A 19,721-nucleotide genomic window follows, 5' to 3' on the forward strand; every position below is an offset into this window, starting at 1 on the left:
AGTGTCCAAACTAATAGGGGTCTATTTACTAAGCCTTGGATGGAGATAAAGTACCAGCCAATCAGCTCCTAACTGCCATGTCACAGGCTGTGTTTGAAAAATGACAGTTAGGAGCTGGTTGGCTGGTACTTTATCTTCTTCCACTTTATCTCCATCCAGTAAATGTAGACACCCTAAGCTTTAAATTGCAGTGTAAAAATAAAGCTGTCTAGTATTTTTGGGTACATGCAAAGGCAGGGGCATTTCTAGAGAGGAGGGGGCCCGTGTGCTGTCTCCGACACGGGCCCCCTCCTCTCCGCCCGGCAGCGCACTGAGCTGTGCGCGGCCAGCACCGGAGTTATAGACTCTGGGCACTAGAGTGTATGTACAGCCGTGGCCATTTTCCAGTCGTTTTACAGTGCCGGACCCCCGCGCCGACGTGGGACTCCGGAGAGGTAAGTAATATGGGTGCAGGGTGTGCAGTGCGGGACCCCCTGGACCCAGGGGCCCGTGTTCCCCACACACCCTGCACCCATTATAGATACGCCCCTGTGCAAAGGCCAGTATACTGTATATGCCCTGCGTACACAAACAATACATGTATTTGCTCCACTTGTATTGCAACATTTTCTTTGTGACATGCATCTAATATATCTAAAAATCCGCAGGGCGCATGCGTCCCACAGTGTGTTCATCACACAGTCGCTAGACCGATTGAGCCGCACTGACACTGGAATACTTGATGTTCCTGAGCGGTGACTAAACAGATGCACAAAGGTATTCAATCTGATGGGTGTGTGGGAGTGTCGCAGGCTTGTCACAGGAGTGACTGCAAACTCTTGCTTAGTGGCGTACATTGGAGGGCATACTATGAAGGCGATTCTGCACCTAGCATGGTGCTGGCGCTAGTCCCGTTGGTGCTTCCGATGGCTGTGACGGCAGACACACAAAGTGGGCGTCCCAACCCAAGCGCATTCATACACCAGAGAAAGGGATTTTACTAGCATTAGCAGATGCGACTACGACAAACTATTATAAAGGGTCGCATCAGCGTGCAATTTAAAATTAGCCCCCTAGTGCGCACCCACAGTCTGTAGAGAAATACTGTATACTGCACAAGCGTAGTGTTACAGGATTCACTATAACACTGTAATTCGGTCTCCTACCTGTGCTGGCTGCCTGGCAACAGGCATCACTCTGTCTAAAATAAGAGGCTTTTAAAGCTGACTTTAATAGGTACGAGCTCTGTCTCTCAGTTGCAGCTTTCCACTTCCTTCATGTTAAACCAAATTGAACTACTAGTCTATCCTCTCCCCAGCAGGGGTGCTGAGCGCCTCCAGACATTAATCCTCACACTGACTATAAATAATACCTAACAGCCACTGTCACAAATTCACATACAGGATGAAACATTAGAGTAAGCATAGGCTGTGTCATTGCCTTGTAGGTAAATATAAACTCCTTCAATGGAGATAGGTAACATGCTAGGCTAAGGAAAACCTCTGACTAGGGATGGACATCAACCATCAATGATTAGAAGACATTTATGGTTTGCTACTGATGGTCGGTGTATTACCATTATTGCAAGAGGTCCCGTGCTTTCCCAACATCAACATCCCAACATCAATGGAGGAGAGCCAATGATGATAAAGCAATGTTTGTTTTTAGCCCATCACAACTCACTTACTGTAGCAACAATGATCACTATTCACAGGTCACACCAATATCACACACCTGATACACACTGATCACTATACACAGGTCATACAAATATCACACACCTGATACACACTGATCACTATAGACAGAACACACCAATATTACACACCTGATACACACTGATCACTTTACGCAGGTCATACAAATATCACACACCTGATACACACTGATCACTATAGACAGAACACACCAATATTACACACCTGATACACACTGATCACTTTACGCAGGTCATACAAATATCACACACCTGATACACACTGATCACTATAGACAGAACACACCAATATTACACACCTGATACACACTGATCACTTTACGCAGGTCATACAAATATCACACACCTGATACACACTGATCACTATAGACAGAACACACCAATATTACACACCTGATACACACTGATCACTTTACACAGGTCATACCAATATTACACACCTGATACACACTGATCACTATACACAGGTCACATCAATATCACACACCTAATACACACTGATCACCATATACAGTTCACACCAATATTACACACCTGATACACACTGATCACTATAAACAGGTCACACCGATATTACACACCTGATAATATTGATCACTATAGACAGGTCACACCAATATCACATACCTGATACACACTGATCACTATACACAGGTCAAATAAATTATCACACAGCTGATACACACTGATCTCTATACACAGTTCACACCAATATCACACACCTGATACACACTGATCACTATACACAGGTCACACCAATATTACACACCGGATAAACATGGATGACTATACACAGGTCACACCAATATTACACACCTGGTAAACAATTGTGGTCCCCATTTAACAATGAAGCATAACCCCTTTAGTGTTCACTAAATGGGTTATGCCACCCTTTCTGAATTTAACAAACAGCGGTAATCTAAGATTACCGCTGTTTGAAGCATCGCTCTTGCCATCTTTTAGCCGGCAAAGGAGAACCGGCGGTGCCTTTCCAGCTTCAACGAAGCCTTCCAGGCACTGCTGGGTCCCATTGTAATGCACATACCCAGACGGACCGTCCCGCATGCGCATTACACCAGCGCCCGGCACTGGCAGCATTAGGCAGCCAGCAAGTGAGAGGAGGACCCCGCCAACGAGGAGGCCTTTCGGGACCTCGCCGGAGGGGTAAGTATTGATGAATACTAGTGGCATTTTAATTTGTATCACAGTGATACTAAACAAAAATTGCCGCTGGTATTTTCTTCGTTTATAAATGGGGCCCTAAATCTATACACGGGTAAGGGGACTTAAATATTAAATATAATTTTAATTACAGAAGGCCTGGGGATGGAGCTTGCTTTCAATAGTTAATTACTCAGAGGTGGTGGCTTGATTCCCAGTCAGCACTAATCTCTATACACAATACATGTCTACCTATCCTTTTTTCTCCAAGCCCTGTTTGCCAGCTGCCTACTTGCCTTATGATCGCCAAGTCTGCCTTGCTTTGTGTCTTTTCCCTTATCTCCCTCGCCTTGCTCTTCCCTACTCCATGGCCTTCTGCGTATTTCCTGTAAGCCTATTTTGCCAGACTGCTCCTTAATGTTTGCCAGCCCTTCTCCTCTTGGTACCTGCAAGCTGCTTTTTGTAATTTTGTCCACTCCCATTGTTGCCCCTGCCAGATCATAATATCCTGAGTGTATCTTAGGGCCAGCACTTTAATGGTCACTGGCAGCTAATAGGGATGGCCATCGACCATCAATGTTTCCAAAAAACATTGATGGTTCCTGGCCGATGTCAACTACTGTAGTTTTGCCATCAATGGAAGAGAACCAATGGTTCTCCGTCATCGATGGATGAGTGGGAGCCAATGGTATTTTTTTGGTAGGGCGGAGGTTAGCCCCCCTTCCGTTGCCCGCTAAGCCCCGCCCCCATTACTGATTGGCCAGCCATTTCCGCAGCAGACGTGACCAGCGAGGGGGTGCAAACCGTCAATGGTTCATCATAGATGTTTTTTTGTGCCATCAATTGTAAAAACCGATGGGCACTTCGATGGACACCCCACTGATGGCCACATCTCTACTCTCACATCCTCAATAACATGGGGGTCAGAGGAGCATGTACTGAGCTCCTCCAATTAGCATAAGCTGACCCCTGTACTAGCGATAAGCTGCAGCTACCATTTATGCACATAAGTAACATAACTTACAGTAAAATGAAGCAGCTTTTCCACTCATTAGTGTAAGTCGGATATAGTAAGAAATTCTCTCTTCTGACTCTACGATAATGCAGAACAGAACAACCCACAGCAGAAATGTTACCTTTAATATAAGGGATGGTTCAGTTTACTGCTATTTTATCCCAAGTGCACCTGGTTAATGTGAATGTCAAGTTTAATTCAACCTCTTATCCATCATGGGTGAGGCGATTTATCGGCCACAGGATTGCGCATCTGTCATCGTTCAGGGCCTATCCATTAGCAGATATAATGAACGATAATGATAATGAACGTTCAGTCGTTCATTTTATCTGCTAATGGATAGGCCCCTTTAGTGGGGAATTATATCAGAACTGATGTGCATTAGCTGCAGCAGTTCTCAAGTTTTATTGTACATGGGAACAGCGGAAGGACCTTCTGGACTGGGGAAATGTCCACGGGTCATTGTGGTGGGGACCTGGACAGATCCTAAGTGCACAATTTTCTTTGGAAAATGATTTGCAGATTTTGTGTAAAAACAGTAAAAATATCAGTTCAAAGTTCAACCTACCAACACTTTAAGGCCACCCCCATTCATCAATTCCCTAGATCAGGGAGCATTGCTACTTTATTATGTGCCAGTTTTTAATATTTCTTTGCTTAGGACGCTCTTACCTATAATTGTTCAACTTGAATAAGTTACATCCCAATCAAAGTAATAGTGTCAGCTGAAATCTCTTCCACCTCAGGCACATGAGAAATCCAACTCTTTGCCTATTATTATAGCATTCACTTGTTGGGCTGGCCCACCACATCTACGTAGTAGCATAGCTTGGGATATGGAAAGCTAGTGCCCGCATGCAGTGTAGTTTCTTTTGACCTGGCACCTCCCAGGATGTGATGCGATTCAGAGTGGCATGTGGAGCGTGCAAAGCACACCGTGTCCCACTCCAGCCCATGGTCACTGTCAGTGTAAATATTCAGGGAATAATGGTTACTATTGTACTGTAGGCTCTCCATCCTAAACCCAGCCAAATTAGGAATAAGTTTATACTACTCCTGGTCACCCACATTACCCAGAGGTGATGCCCGTGGCCTTTATTGATGTCGATCACATGCCACAAGCTTTGATGGATATTGTGATAAGAGCAGGATTCCAGGCAATTGAAAATAAAGTGTAATCCAATTTCACATCCCCTCTCACCAATATGTATATATATGTATACTGGTATGAATTCTGTTTTAACTAGTTTGCACTATTTGTAAATGTAGCCATGTGATTTTACTGGGCACTATTGTATTATGTACCAAGTCCTTAAAAAGAGCTATGTTTAACTAGCCACAATGAGTAACCTGTTGACCAGTGCCACACATACTTACTCAGCTAGGCCCCACTTTACTGCAAGTGCCGGTCAGTATGGTGCATGAGTTCTCTTGCAATATCTGGACATATCTGAAGTGTCTGGTAACTGTTTCTTGTGTGACGGTCACATTGGGATTGGTCACTGCCTTGACAGCCTTGTCGGCAGTTTGGATCAGTGGTGGGGGCCTAGCAAGTCAGCTTGCGGAGGGGGGGGGGGAGAGGAGTTGCAATCGGTAGTTTGTATCAGCGATAGAGGCAGAGCGAGTCAGCCTGGGGAGGAAGGGGCGAGGGGGTGCAGTTGTAGTCTGGATCAGCAATGGAGGCAAAGCAAGTCGGCCGGGGTGGTGTAGTCAACAGTATGGTTCAGCGGTGGGGACAGAACGAGTCAGCTTACAGGGGGTCTAGTTGGCAGTCTGGATCATCGGTGGGCGCAGAGCAAGTGGGCCGGAGGAAGAGGGGGTGCAGTCGGCAGTCTAAGGTGACCCGCCATGCAGGTTCACATCATTATTATTATTATTATTATAAAGGAAGCAGGAAGATAAGAGACATCTCTGTGTCTTTCCAGCTGCGTAGCCCAGGCACCTCTGATTGGCTGGTGTCAGTGAAGGGTCCGGAGAGGATGGGGAGGCGGCAGGGATCAGGCGTTTCTCCCCTCTGGAGGCTAGGGATTGCCATCCTGAGATGGTGATTTATTTTTGAGAAGTGAAATGGATAGCTGAGCTCTCCTTTCTTCTCCGAATCGTTCTCTCCATACTACTGTTAGGGCAAGCCATCCTGACACGGAGCTGAGGCACCACTGGAAAAATCAAAAGCATCTCCATGGTATACCCCTTCATGAATATGGTCAACAGTACCATGTCAACATTTGTATTATTGACACCACAATTTCTTCATTAACATGTCGACATGGTTCAAACTCTCGACAGGCAGAATGTTCATATGTTCGAAATAATGACAAATGAACTGTCGCCATGCCAAATGATGACAGTCTGAGAATTCTGATGGAGGGATTACAATTAGGCCACGGGGGAGGTTAGGTATAGGCTGCGGGGTGGGGGTGGGAGGTTAGGTTAGGCTGCAGGGTGGGAGGTTAGGGTTAGGCTGCGGGGTGGGAGGTTATGGTCAGGCTGCGGGGTGGGAGATTAGGGTTAGGCTGCGGGGCGGGAGGTTAGGGTTAAGCTGCAGGTATGCAGTCGGGAAGCCGGCGGAACTAATTCCGACAGCCGGCTTCCCGACTGTCATATTCCGGCAAGGGTCTAAAGACAGGCGTCGATATGCCAGAGCCTGTCATTAGACATACGCCGGGAGACCGATGCTCGGCATCCCGATCGAAGGGACGCCGGGCACCGAGCGCGGATAGCCGTGGGGGGGGGGGGTAAGGTTTAGGGCTCCCGGGCCTTGGGGTTAGGCACCCTACCGGGAGGTTAGGTTTAGGGTAGGGGAAGGGGGGCTTAGGGTTAGGCACCCCCCCGGGGGACTTATGTTTAGGGGGGTTAGGTTTAGGCACTTAGAGGGGGGATTATGGTTAGGCACTGGGGGGGGGAGTTAGGGTTAGGCACCCCTAAGGGAGGGTTAGAAATAGATTAGTATATACTTACCTTAGGACGATCAGGATTTCCTCCTCTGCCGGGATTCCGTTGTCGGGATTCCAACTGCTGGGCATGGGTCCGGCGGTAAATCATACTGATTCCAAGCTGCAGTGTGGGGGTGGGAGCTTAGGGTTAGGCTGCGGGGTGGGGGTGGGAGGTTAGGGTTAGGCACTAGGAAGAGGGTTAGGGATTAAGGATATTGGGGAAAATACTCACTGGAATGCCGCTGCTGAGATATTGCCACTGGAACTGTTCCGCATGTGATGGGCGGGACCCAGAAGAAGACACTGGAGCCGTTGCAGCCACCGGGACAAGGTAAGACAATACTAGAGCACAAGGGACCATTTGTCGACACTTCATCATGTCCACGTCATCCATGTAGAGATGATAACTGTCGACCAATCGTACCCAACCCCCTGAATATAACAAAGCAACGAAAAGCCCTGTTTTCTGAAGTGCTTCATTAATTAGGGTTTTCATTGGTGCATGCATTGACCCCTTTGTGCCTGCTAAAAGATCTTTCAGTTTTTTGATGAACTTGCTCAGACAAAGCTCAAACATTATAATGTAAAATTCCCAGTCTTCCTAGAGCTTTCCTCACAAAGGAATGTTTCAAAGCATGGAAATATAGCTTCACAATAAACATTAAAGACAAATAGCGTAAGCACGTCCAAAGTCTCTGCTCACTTCCTGAGACTGTCCCAACATTGAACGGCAGATCTCCATGACCAGGAGAATAGACTTCAGAATGGATTTAAGAAGGGGAGGAATGTGATAAGGTACTCGGTAATGTTATTAAAGCTTAAAGCTTACGCCTGCCAATGACATTATCACATCAGGAAAAGCGTTTGCCCCAAGTGTTTAGCTGGCACCAAGGATATAACTAGTATTATATGGGCCATATCAACATATATAAGGGTCCCACGTGCGGCTTATGACAAAAACCACTCTGTAGGTTCCATGGTAGCTGCACCTATGGTAGGTATGCCATTGACTGATGCAGGCTTTGGGGAGCCCAAAAGCAGAGAGTCCAGGAGCCTCACTAAAGAAGGAAGCTGGCAGTGTGCTACTCCATGGTAGAAAAGAGCAGGAAGCCCTGTTCCCAGGGAGGACAGACTTCAAGGGTATTCCACTCCCTTGAAAGCATGGGAATCAATGGGTCTGTAAAAGGGCAGTGCCCAGGGCAAGAGAGTTCTATTGTTGACAGGACTGGCTGGAGGCTACAGCTTACACTGGACTATCTGCCACCGAACAATCCTGCAGGATAATGATCAGCAGATTTGCTTTACTACAACAGTCATTATGGTTCTATTCATGGCCTATCTGCTTGGGGTTTTTTTGTTTACATCTCAAGTTGTAATCAATGAGGAATGAGGATACACATTATAGGATGAAAAATATAGCATGTTGCACGGGAGAAAGGGACAACAATATGCAATATGCGGTCAATATCACAAGGTCACTAATGAAATAGAAATGTTATTATTTTTTAAAAAACATCAACTTTTTTTTGTCTAAAACCTTGTTACTTCCATAATGGAAGATTAAATTTGTTATACTATTAAAATACATTAATTGCATTTTGCATTATTGAAGAATGTAGTTTCCTCTTTGTAAGTTCCTACAAATAAATGTGTGTGTGGAGAACTGCTATGCAAAGTACCTCTCTCAGCAGTCTTATTATTCCATGTACAGTATGCAAAGTCCTTCTTATTGTACCATGTACAGTATGCAAAGCGGCTGGTAATGACCTCACTCAGGAGCAGCAATTCTACAGGTGTCACACTGGTTACCTGCGCACCAAACTACCTCACTTGTTATATATTACTATTATTCATTTCACTGAACACTATGGACCACTTTTGTAAAAGGGCAGTTAAGTAAAAACAGTTACATTTTACTTTACCCCATTCGCAAAAAATGATTATTGCCTCCAGATGGCGTTAAGTAAATCATTCTGCTGAGTAATTAATGTTAGGGCCTCGTACTTTTAATCTGGAACTATGGTCTAAGTATTCACCAAAGTAGTCTGCAGCATACTGCATGTGCATTTGATACAGGGTACAGATATTAAATAAAATGATTCAGTTGTGAATTAACTAATATGCTTCTTACAACAAATAACATTTAATACACATATAAAGTAATATACATTAATCATTTGTATTGATATAAAATACAGTAGAAATGTATAAATAATTGTACCATATAAAATAGTATAAAAACAATATTGTAAAACAAATTCATGCTATTTAATGAGCTGGGACTATATCACTTATATCATTGCATTATTCATCCATTTTCAGAATATCATGGAGGGGATCCCCAGGAAACAGAAATCTGGGGGCCTGTCACAGTTATGTATTTGGGGCCCCCATCCCTCCCCGTTAGGTAAAGGCTGGTCGGCCATTGTCTCATTCCCCCCCACACATGTCTTTCCAGCCTCATCCCCCCATCTCTCCAGCCTCATTACTGTCTGTGCTTCTCAGCCGTATCCTCCCATGCCTCCCCAGCCTCATCCTCGCCTGTGACTCTCCAGGAGAGGCATGGGAGGATAAAGCTCCAGCACCATCCCTGTGTCTCCAGCCTCATCCCCCCCATCTCTCCAGCCTCATTACTGTCTGTGCTTCTCAGCCGTATCCTCCCATGTCTCCCCAGCCTCATCCTCGTATGTGACTCTCCAGGAGAGGCATGGGAGGATAAGGCTCCAGCACCATTCCTGTGTCTCCAGCCTCATCCCCCCATCTCTCCAGCCTCATTACTGTCTGTGCTTCTCAGCCGTATCCTCCCATGCCTCTCCAGCCTCATCCTCGTATGTGACTCTCCAGGAGAGGCATGGGAGGATAAGGCTCCAGCACCATCCCTGTGTCTCCAGCCTCATCTCGACTGTGTCTATTCCTCTGCAGCCACCAGTTTATCACCACTGTGTCTCTCAGCCTCACCCCATGTATTTCAACCTCATCTCCCCCAGTTTCCCACAAACTCACCACCCCTGTATCTTAAAGTTTCATCCGGTATGTTTCTTAACCTCAGTCCCCTGTGTCTCTCAATCTCACCTGACCCTATATCTTTCAGTCTCATCACCCCTGTGTCGCTCAACCTCATCTCCCGTTTCTATCAAATTCACTGCCCCTGTGTCTTTTAGCTCCACTCTCCATGTCTCTAAACTTCACCCCGTGTCTATCTCACCCCCCCGCCCCAGCCACTCACCCTTCTTTCAGCCTCATGACCCCCTGGTGTCTCTTAGCATCATCCTCCCTGCCCCTTGTCTCCCCAGCCTCGTGTCTTTAGCCCCATTTCCCCTGTGTCACTGCATCTTCACCCTCCCCATCACCCATGGAGGTGAAGCCCTGCATAGTTCACTATGATCTGTGCAGGCTTCCTTAGCTTAAAACGTGTTTAAATGGTTATAAACAGAAAAAAATGACTTCCCCCCCCCAATCATCTGAGCCAAGGCTGGTATTGAAAAGTAGGGGAGGGGAAGTGTGTGGGGTACCCCCTATTTTACAATAACAAGCACCAGGACGAACTAGGCTGCTATCTGAAACATGTTTTTTCCAAATCAGTTTCCCACCTGGTCCTACTGAAATAGTTGTACTGGGCAGGCAGAGCATGGGCAAGCAGCACAGAATGTGAGCACATCCACTACATCTGAATGTGCTTGCTCATAGGCAGTGTGACTATCTTATCATCAACCTCTGAATCACTGACTGGGTAAGAGGGAGATGTGGGTTTACGCAGACCCAGATTGATTGACAGGAAGTTTGTGTGTGGTGACAGAGGGGTGGTCGCTGGAACGCAGGCGTGCCAGTGCGTTTCAACGCCGTTGCAGGGGCGTGCATAAATTATCCACTGAGATACCAGACACCGCCTGAGGACTCATAGTGTGCGCTGAAGCAAGGTATTCCTGAGTGAGGTCTGACCTGCCTTACCTGTGCGTATGGGTCCGATGTTACCGATTGTTTCACTATGTTGTCAAAGTATACTGATGTGAGTAAGGGGAAGTGGGCATCTTTCTATTAGGCTGCGATCGCAATGTGAATGCAAACATTTACATATCACCGCTGATATTAGCAACTGCGTTGCAGGTGTATAAGCAGAATAGTGATCCTTGCCCAATCAGGCCCTGCATCAACAAACAGGAGCAGTCATAGGGTCTGATTCAGCAGAGGACGCAGCTAAGCATACTAATGCAGAGTCACGATCATTGGGAATCTTCGCATGTGCAGGACCCATTCTGCGAGATCATATGCAGGTCTCCGCGTGCCTCTGCTTGATTGACAGCCAAAGGCATTTGCGAGGGAGGATAAGGGGTAGGCTGCGGAGGGAGGGTTAGGCTGAGGGGGGTAGGGTTAGGGGTAGGCCTCTGGAGTGTTAAGGGTGGGCTGCGGGAGGGAAGGGTTAGTGGTGGGCTGCGGAAAAGGTGGGTTAGAGGGAGGGTTAGGATACTTACCTAATCCTGTCGGGATTCTGACTGTTGGGATGCCGCTGTCAGTATTATGACCGCTTGCAACCCGACTGCCGTGTTCCCGTACCCAGCCCCTCACAATACACTACATCCAAAGACTACAGGAAAATAAGTGATGGGTGCTCTATGTGGTTATCTCTTTTACTCTCTGTGTCAGTAGACAGAACAAGTTACCTAGCAGAGATGCTCTCACACCACCTAATACACACACACTAGGCTATTATAGGAGTGGGATGTCTCTTCCCGTGTAGTCAGGGCCAGCAATAGAAATCTCAATGCCCAGTACACTGATGCCTCCGGGGGCCCCACCTTCTAACCACCAGCGCTGACCCCGCACCCATCCATCCCTCCCCTGCATGATAATGTTAACTGAAGGATATGCCAGCTTTTAAATAAAGTAAAAGTACACTATGACTTACCACACTGTCACTGACAATGCCGGCTGTATTTCTTGACTGCCATCTCTTCCAAGGTCTTCTTGATGACAGTGCTGTGGATGTCTCAGGGGTAGGAGGGATGGTCTCTGCAGCCAGCCATCCTCAGTTCTCAGCCCCTCATCACCTTCCTCAAATTCAGCCACTCATCACCATCCTCAGCCCAAAAGCCCCTCATCACCTTCCTCAGCCTCAGACCCTCGTCGCCATCCCCAGACTTCAGCACCTTCATCACACCACCAACACCTTCCTTAGCCCCCAACCCCTTCACCTTCCTCCGACCTTAGGGCCTGATTCAGTGGCGCACGCTATTTGTGTGATATCACTTTGAATCAGGGCTTTCCTATTTTTTTTTTGACCGGCCTCCAGGCCGCTCGCACAGCTGTGGGTGACCACCCACAGCATCTGCATGTGGCCTGGCGATGGTCATGATTATCGCGACCATCGGGTTTGCGAGAAGACCCTGTGGTAGGGTCTCAGGTCTCGCAAGCCCGAGTGGACTTCCTGCTCTAATAGAGCAGGATGTCCACTACTGACATCACTAGTGATGTCAGTAGGGCCGCCCACAAACGGCAGACGTTCCTTCTGGAACGCCTCCGTTTGTGCAGCCACCCCCCCTCCCCGCCTACAAAACGGGGCGAGCTGTCGATCAAAATCGACAGCCGCCCCGTATTGTAGCGAGCCCCAGAGCGAGTGATTTCTCACTCGCTCCGGGGCTCGTGTACGCGCACCGCGTGTGCGCAATGGCCCACCATCAACCCGCTTGCGAGCACTATGCGCTCGCGAGTGGGTCTGAATCAGGCCCTTAGTCCCATCACCTTCCTCAGCCTCCTTTACCTTCCTGAGCCCCCAACCTCCTTCATTTTCTTGAACCGTGGCTGGGCATATAGAGAGAATTGTGGTGGGATATCCAGTTACCTGTACACAGGCTGATTTCAGACAATTCTCCTGCACAAAGAACAGAACTGGTGTAAATGCTGATAGTGATAGTGGCGGCTCTCACAGGCGGATGTACAGTGGTGCAGCCACATACATGCAGCCGGCTCTGAATATAGGCGGAAATCTACAACTATTTTCAAGCACACAGTACGGCTGCTTTGTGTGCAGCTGTAAATCATCTCCTATATTTTTAGCCCTAACTTGAGAACAATTACTAGGCTTTGTGTACACCTGATAATGCGATCTGAGATCTTGGTTCTAACTCCCGTGCGTACAAACCCAAATACTAACACCAACACAACTTATAATGCAGCACTACAAAGCACTAAGGGGCTGATTCTAAGTTGCGAGCACAGTAAAAAGAATGCAACTTTGTAACTGGAACAAACCATGTTGTAATGCAAGGGGTGAAAATATATTTTTGCCATGTAGGGGCAGATCCAGAAGAGAATGATAATGGGGTGCACTATAATAGGGGAAGGTGGGTGGGATAGCGGTGTCAGGAAAAGGAGGTGTGGCCTCACAGTATATGTCATACCCTTGATTCCCCCCCCCTTGTTTTCATCATGCTGGGGGCATAGGGTACATACAATAAACAAAGGCAAGACTAGTTATGTGCTACCTGAACTTGCAACCTTGACAACTTGCTGCAGCTGCCAACTGGTGTTTTCTAAGCTCCGTTGGTGCTATGTATTAATCTTGGGAAGTGTCAGACCTGTCTGGAAAAGTGATACAATACCTGCATTTAAAAAGCGGGAAATAATTTAGATCCGTCCCCGTGAATCTGCAACTGCAAGCCAACATAAAGTATTATAATGCATGGATCTCTCTCATTGCCCCCTCCGTGAATACAACTCACTACCCAGTCATACGTCTCTCACTGCCCATATCTATTTTAATGCCCCCTCCCTCCATATCACTTTCATTGACCCCTCCAATGTTGTCTCATTGCCCTTGCATAGCTTTTGATTTACCCTCCATACTGTAGCTGTCTCATCGATCTCCCTGCATATCTACCTGATTGCCCCTGTGTTCCCCTACACAGCTGTCTCACAGCTCTCACTGATGCTTTCACTGCCCTCTCACAGTACTCACTGCCCAGGGGCATCTTAAGAGAGGAAGGGGCCCCGTGTGCACTCCCCGTGCGGAGCCCCCTCCTCTCTTCCTGGTGGCCCGCAGCCGACTGATGCAGCTGGCCAGCCACCGGAGCATTAGTAGACTCCGGGCACTAGAGTGTGCCTGGAGTATACTGCGCATGCGCAGAACACTGGAATAATGGCCGCGGCGGCCATTTTCAGTGTTCTTAGCAGCGCTGACACCCGCCACGGGACCACGGACAGATAAGTTTAAAATAATATGGGTGCAGGGTGTGCGGTGCGGGGCCCCTCTGGACCTGGGGGCCCGTGTGCCCTGCACACGCTGCACCCGTTATAGATACGCCACTGTCACTGCCCCCTCCAAGCACACTGACCTCTCTCCCTTTCAGCTCACTCACTGACCCTCACACTGACCCTCTCACTCACTCAACACACTGAGACCTTTTTCAGCACACATAGCGACCCCCTCACTGCCCACCTTACACTACTTCTAGACCCTCTCTTGTCCACTCCCAGCACTGACACCTCCCACCAACAGTTCACACATTGGGCCTGATTCAGAGTTGGGAATAGAGAGAGAGCTAGCACTTACCTGTGTACCTGGACAAACCATTATGCAATGCAAGGGGTGTAAATACATATTATTTTTTTGCATGTAGGGTAAATACTGACTGCTTTTGTATGTAGGTCACAAATACTGCACAGCTTTATTATTACACTGCACTTTAGATGTCAGTTTGGAAACACTCCTCCCAAATCTAAATCTCTCTGCACATTTTAAATCTGCCCCACCTGCAGTGCAGCATGGTTTCACCAAGATGATCAGTTGTGAGAGATATCTCACTCTATTCCCAACTCTGAATCAGGCCCATTGACCAATCCTCACAGCACACAATGATCATCCTCACAGAACCACATATTACTCCTTCACTGCCCACCCCAAAGCACATCCTGTCCCCTTTCATAGCACATACTGCCCCTTCTTTGCCCACTTCTCAGCACCACATACTGCCGCCTTCACTGCCCCCTCACAGCACTACATACTGCCCCTCTTACAGCACCACATACTGCTCCCCTCACAGTATCACATACTGCCCCTTCATAGCACTACACACTGCCCCCTCACATTATCACATACTGCCCCCCTCACATTATCACATACTGCCCCCCTCACATTATCACATACTGCCTCCTTCACTGCCCCCTCACAGCACCATCACATACTGACCCCCTCACAGCACCACTACATACAACACATAATGTCCCCCACACAGCACCACATATTATCCTCCCACAGCGCATAATGTCCCCCTCACAGCACCACATACTGCCCCCCTCACAGCACCACATACTGCCCCCTCACAACACCACATACTGCTCCCCTCACAGTACCACATACTGCCCCCCTCACAGCACCACATACTGCCCCCCTCACAGCACCACTACATGCTGCCTCCCCTCGCAGCACATAATGTCCCCCTCATCAGTGGCACAACTTCTGGAGGCAGTGGAGTCATTGGCCTCTGGGCACCAGCTGTCAGGGGGGCACCTGGGAGCAGGCCCAGCAACAGGGGAGATACAAGATAAATCCATCCATCCATCTCTAACCGCTGTTTGCACCCTGCTGATCACTGCAGTGGCACAGGGGGAAGTTATAGATGGCTCTATCCGTGGTGTCTGTGAAGCCGCTGTCTCTTGGCTTCAGGCAGCGCCGGCGGTGGCTGGTGCAATAAAGGTTTTATACTGAGTTGCAATAAACAAGAAAAACTTTATTGCACCAACCGCCGGCAGTGCCTGAAAATTTGCAACACTGCCGCACCACTGATGGCATGCTACACCACTATAAAATAGAGGAGCCACAGCATGAAGAGGAGCAGCCAGAAGACCCAGAAGAAGGTAGGTGTCTGTGGGCTGGAGCTGGAGGGATGCAGGTGCAGGAGCTAGAGAGACAGAAGGGGGCTGGCTGAAGAGACACTCAGGGGGCTGGAGAGACAGAAGGGGGTTGGCTGGACAGACACTAGGGGGCTGGAGAGACAGAAGGGAATGGCTGGAGCTAGAGAGATACTGGAGGCTGGAGAAATAGAAGAGGCTGGCTAGAGAGACACTGCAGGGCTGGAGAGACAGAAGGGGGCTGGCTGGAGCTAGAGAGACACTGGGGAGTTGGAGAAATAGAAGAGGCTGGCTGGAGCTCGAGAGACGCTGCAGGGTTGGAGAGACATAAGGGGGCTGGCTTGAGCTGGAGCGACTCAATTTAGATTGAATTTGGACATGCCCCTCCCATTTCTAATTCTATTAACACATTTTAGATCTGCCCCACCTGCAGTGCAGTATGGTTTAACCATAGTGCCACTCAGTGCCAGTTGGCTGCGACTGAACCCTGATAAAACAGAGGTCCTTATGATAGGTCACAAGTCAGGGCTACAGCATAGCCAACCAACAGGACTTATGCTTGGGGGATCAGAATGACAAAACACTGAACATATGCAGAATCTTGGTGCTGTCCTGGATAGTGGCTTGACACTTAAACATCAGGTATCAGCCACAATCAAATCCTCATTCTTTCATCTGAGGAACATTGCCAGAATCAAGCACTTAATTCACTCAGAAGATCTGCCTAAAGTCATACATGCATTTATATCATCACGCCTAGACTACTGCAATGCCCTCTACCTTGGACTCCCAGCAAAAGAATTGCAGCGCTTGCAGATGGTACAAAATGCAGCTGCCAGGCTATTAACCAACAAGCCCTGTTCCAGCCACATAACACCCATTCTCTACTCCCTTCACTGGCTGCCTGTCAGATGGCAAATTGTTTTCAAGATTGGCCTACTAACTTACAAAGCCCTACATGACCATGGCCCAAGGTACCTAAAGCAGCTTCTGATTCCTTACCGTCCTACTCGAACACTGCAATCCATTGACGAAGGACTATCAACAGTACCTAGAATCGAGAGACGTTTGTCTGGGGGTCGAGCTTTCAGTTTTGGGGCTCCAATCTTATGGAACTCACTTCCCCGCACAGTTCGAGAGGCCTCCACTCTAGAATCCTTCAAAAATAGACTCAAGACTTACCTCTTCACCCAAGCATTTCACTAATGTCCCTTGTTTAAGCTTATTTTGTACTGTAAAAGCAAATGTAAAGCACTTTGAGTCCTTTAGGAGAAAAGCGCTATATAAATAAAATTATTATCATTATTATTATTAACCAAGGTGTTCTCTTTTATGCTTTGATCACAACTCCGAATCAGCCCCTAAATGTCACAGTAGTACTCTGCTCTAATGCACAGGTTTGCAAACTCAGGGCCTGATTCAGAGCCGCTCGCACGATGTGTATGCAAATTGCTTAGGCAGTGCTATCGCACAGCAATGCATTAGCACACCCAGTATTTCTTAGAGAGCGGTCACATAGTGTATGCAGACACCCACCAGCCTGTCTTAAGACACCCACTTGTGCACGTCATGCCCAGGAAGTGTATGCAACCATCGGTACATTGAGTAACATCAGATGCTATCGCAGCGCTAGAGGTTGAACATACCCTGCCACAAGCACTGCGGGCACTTCTGTGTAAAAACAAGCCAGGTGACTTGTACTATGAGGCTGTCTTATAATTATGCATTGAGACACTCAGGCACGCCTGCATTTGCACCTCCACTCCCCCCGTTTTTAATGGCCAGCCCCTGTTACCACCTACAAACGGCTTCCCCTGTCGCTCACTCTGCTGGGCTGTCTATGTGCAGCGAGTGAATGCACTGTGAACTTTCACTAAGGTATGCACATGCGCACAATGCATACACACTGCATACCATCAGCAGCAGCGAGAGTATGCATCTTAGCGAGCGGGTCTGAATCAGGCCCACAGTTCTCAGGACCCCAAACCAGTGGCGGAATTCCCAGAGACAATGGAGTCATTTGCTGCCGTGCGCCAGCCCTGAAGGGCGCACCTGGCTCCATTGTCACCCGGCCGTTCCAGGTACTGCTGAGGAGCTGCATGGAGGAGGAGCACCGCTGATCGGCGCTCCACCTCCATGACCTGCTGCTGCCGGAGTGCTCTATGGCCGCGGACATCACATAGCGTGTGACCGCCGCGACCCACCCTGAGCACCCGAAGCGCACACAGGGGGAGTTTCTAAGTAAACAGAAACCCCCCCTGCCCGCCGATCAGTAACAAACACATCACCGGCGGTGCCGGCGGAGATGTGTTTGTTTTAGCAGCCAATGAGAGTCAGACTCTCATTAGCTGCTTTATCCACGGAGGGAGCCAGGCGGAGCTCACTCATGAGCTCCACCTTCCGGTTCCCGCAGTGGTGTTGGGAGAGATGTCATGACGTTTCTCCCATAGTGCCGAGCGGGAGGACAGAGGAGGGGACGGTGGCGGGCACAGGAAAAGGGATTCAGGTAAGTAATCTGTGTTCATTATGTGTTATATCTGTAAGGGGCACTGCATAGGGGGGACCCACTACTGGGGGCACTAGATAACGGGGCACTGCATATGGGGGACCAACTATTGGGGGCATTACATAATGGGGCACTGCATGGGGGACCATTACTGGGGGGGCACTACATAGGCGGGCACTGCATAGGGGGACCAACTACTGGGGGCATTACATAATGGGGCACTACTGGGGGCACTGCATAGGAAGGGCCACTACTGAGGGCACTGTATAAAGGGCACTACTGGGGGCACTGCATAGGGGGACCGCTACTGGGGGTACTGCATAGGGGACAACTACTGGGGGGCACAACATAGGCAGGCACTGTATAAGGGGCACTGCACATGGGGCACTGCATAGGGGGACTTCTACTGGGGGCACTGTATAGGGGGCCCACTACTGGGAGCACTGTATAAGAGGAACTGCATAGGGGGGCAGCAGCAGCTGGGGTTTGCATAGGTGCTGGGGGGGTGGTAAATTTTAATGTGGGGGCGGGGCACCAACATTTATCTTGCCTTTGGGAACCTGGGATGAAGTTACGCCACTGCCCCAAACAGTTCATGTTTTCCATGTCCCCTCACAGAATCACAAGTGAAATATATACCTCCACCTATGGAAGCAATTAAAATGTGTCAGTGAGTAATAAACAGTGGTGGATTTTAAGTTGTGTGTTGCAAGGCTGCAGCCCCCCCCCACAGTAAAATTCGCCACCCCCAGTAAGTACTCCCTGGCAGTGGTTTCCTACTAGAAGCGCTATCTGCTAATCACAGCCAGACAGGCAGTCCCAAGGGGAGGTGTTTTGTCCCACTGAAACTGCAAGTTGGAACAGAGTTTAGCAGAGAGAGTGCTTCCAATGGTAAGCCACTCCTCTGCCTTGCTGTGAGCCCAATCTGGCTTCTAGAGCCTGCAGTCGACGCAGTTCTGAGAAGCCGGTGCGCAATGCACCAGGCAAGAGCTGAAAAGGAGAGAAGCTGACCAGGGACCATGAGCGAGCTGCTGCACTAACATAGTATGTGCCGCCTCTGGTAATGAATACACCTGTGCACCTGTTAGGTGACCTGGAAAACGTGAACTGTTTGGACCACTGTCTAATGAATCTGAGGTACATGAAAATGCCAAAGTTAATTTTTAGCATAACTGCAAGTTTAAAATCTTAAGTGCCATCTATACAACACCCCCATTTACTTTCCCATGTCATGTAACCCATTATTCATCTTTATGTAGAAAATCACATAATAAAAATTACATCTTTATTGGTCAGATTTGACAACTTAATAATATGCGCCTTGTCAGTCATAGGTGGAGCGGGGAGGGGTGTTAGAGGTTCAGGACTAAGGGCCTGATTCAACAAGGAACGCAGTGCGTATAAGCAGAATAGCGATACTTGCTGAATCAGGCCCTAAGTCTCGACATCTGTACCTTAAAATACAGATTAGTTTCAACTTTGCACCTACCCATGATGTGCGCGATAAAATCTGCGCTAACGCCCATTGAGACTTGGATTGACATAGTGCGGATTACTTATTGAATA

Source organism: Taudactylus pleione, unplaced genomic scaffold, assembly GCF_031769625.1.
Source record: "Taudactylus pleione unplaced genomic scaffold, aTauple2 ptg000253l, whole genome shotgun sequence".
In the NCBI taxonomy this organism is placed as follows: domain Eukaryota; kingdom Metazoa; phylum Chordata; class Amphibia; order Anura; family Myobatrachidae; genus Taudactylus; species Taudactylus pleione.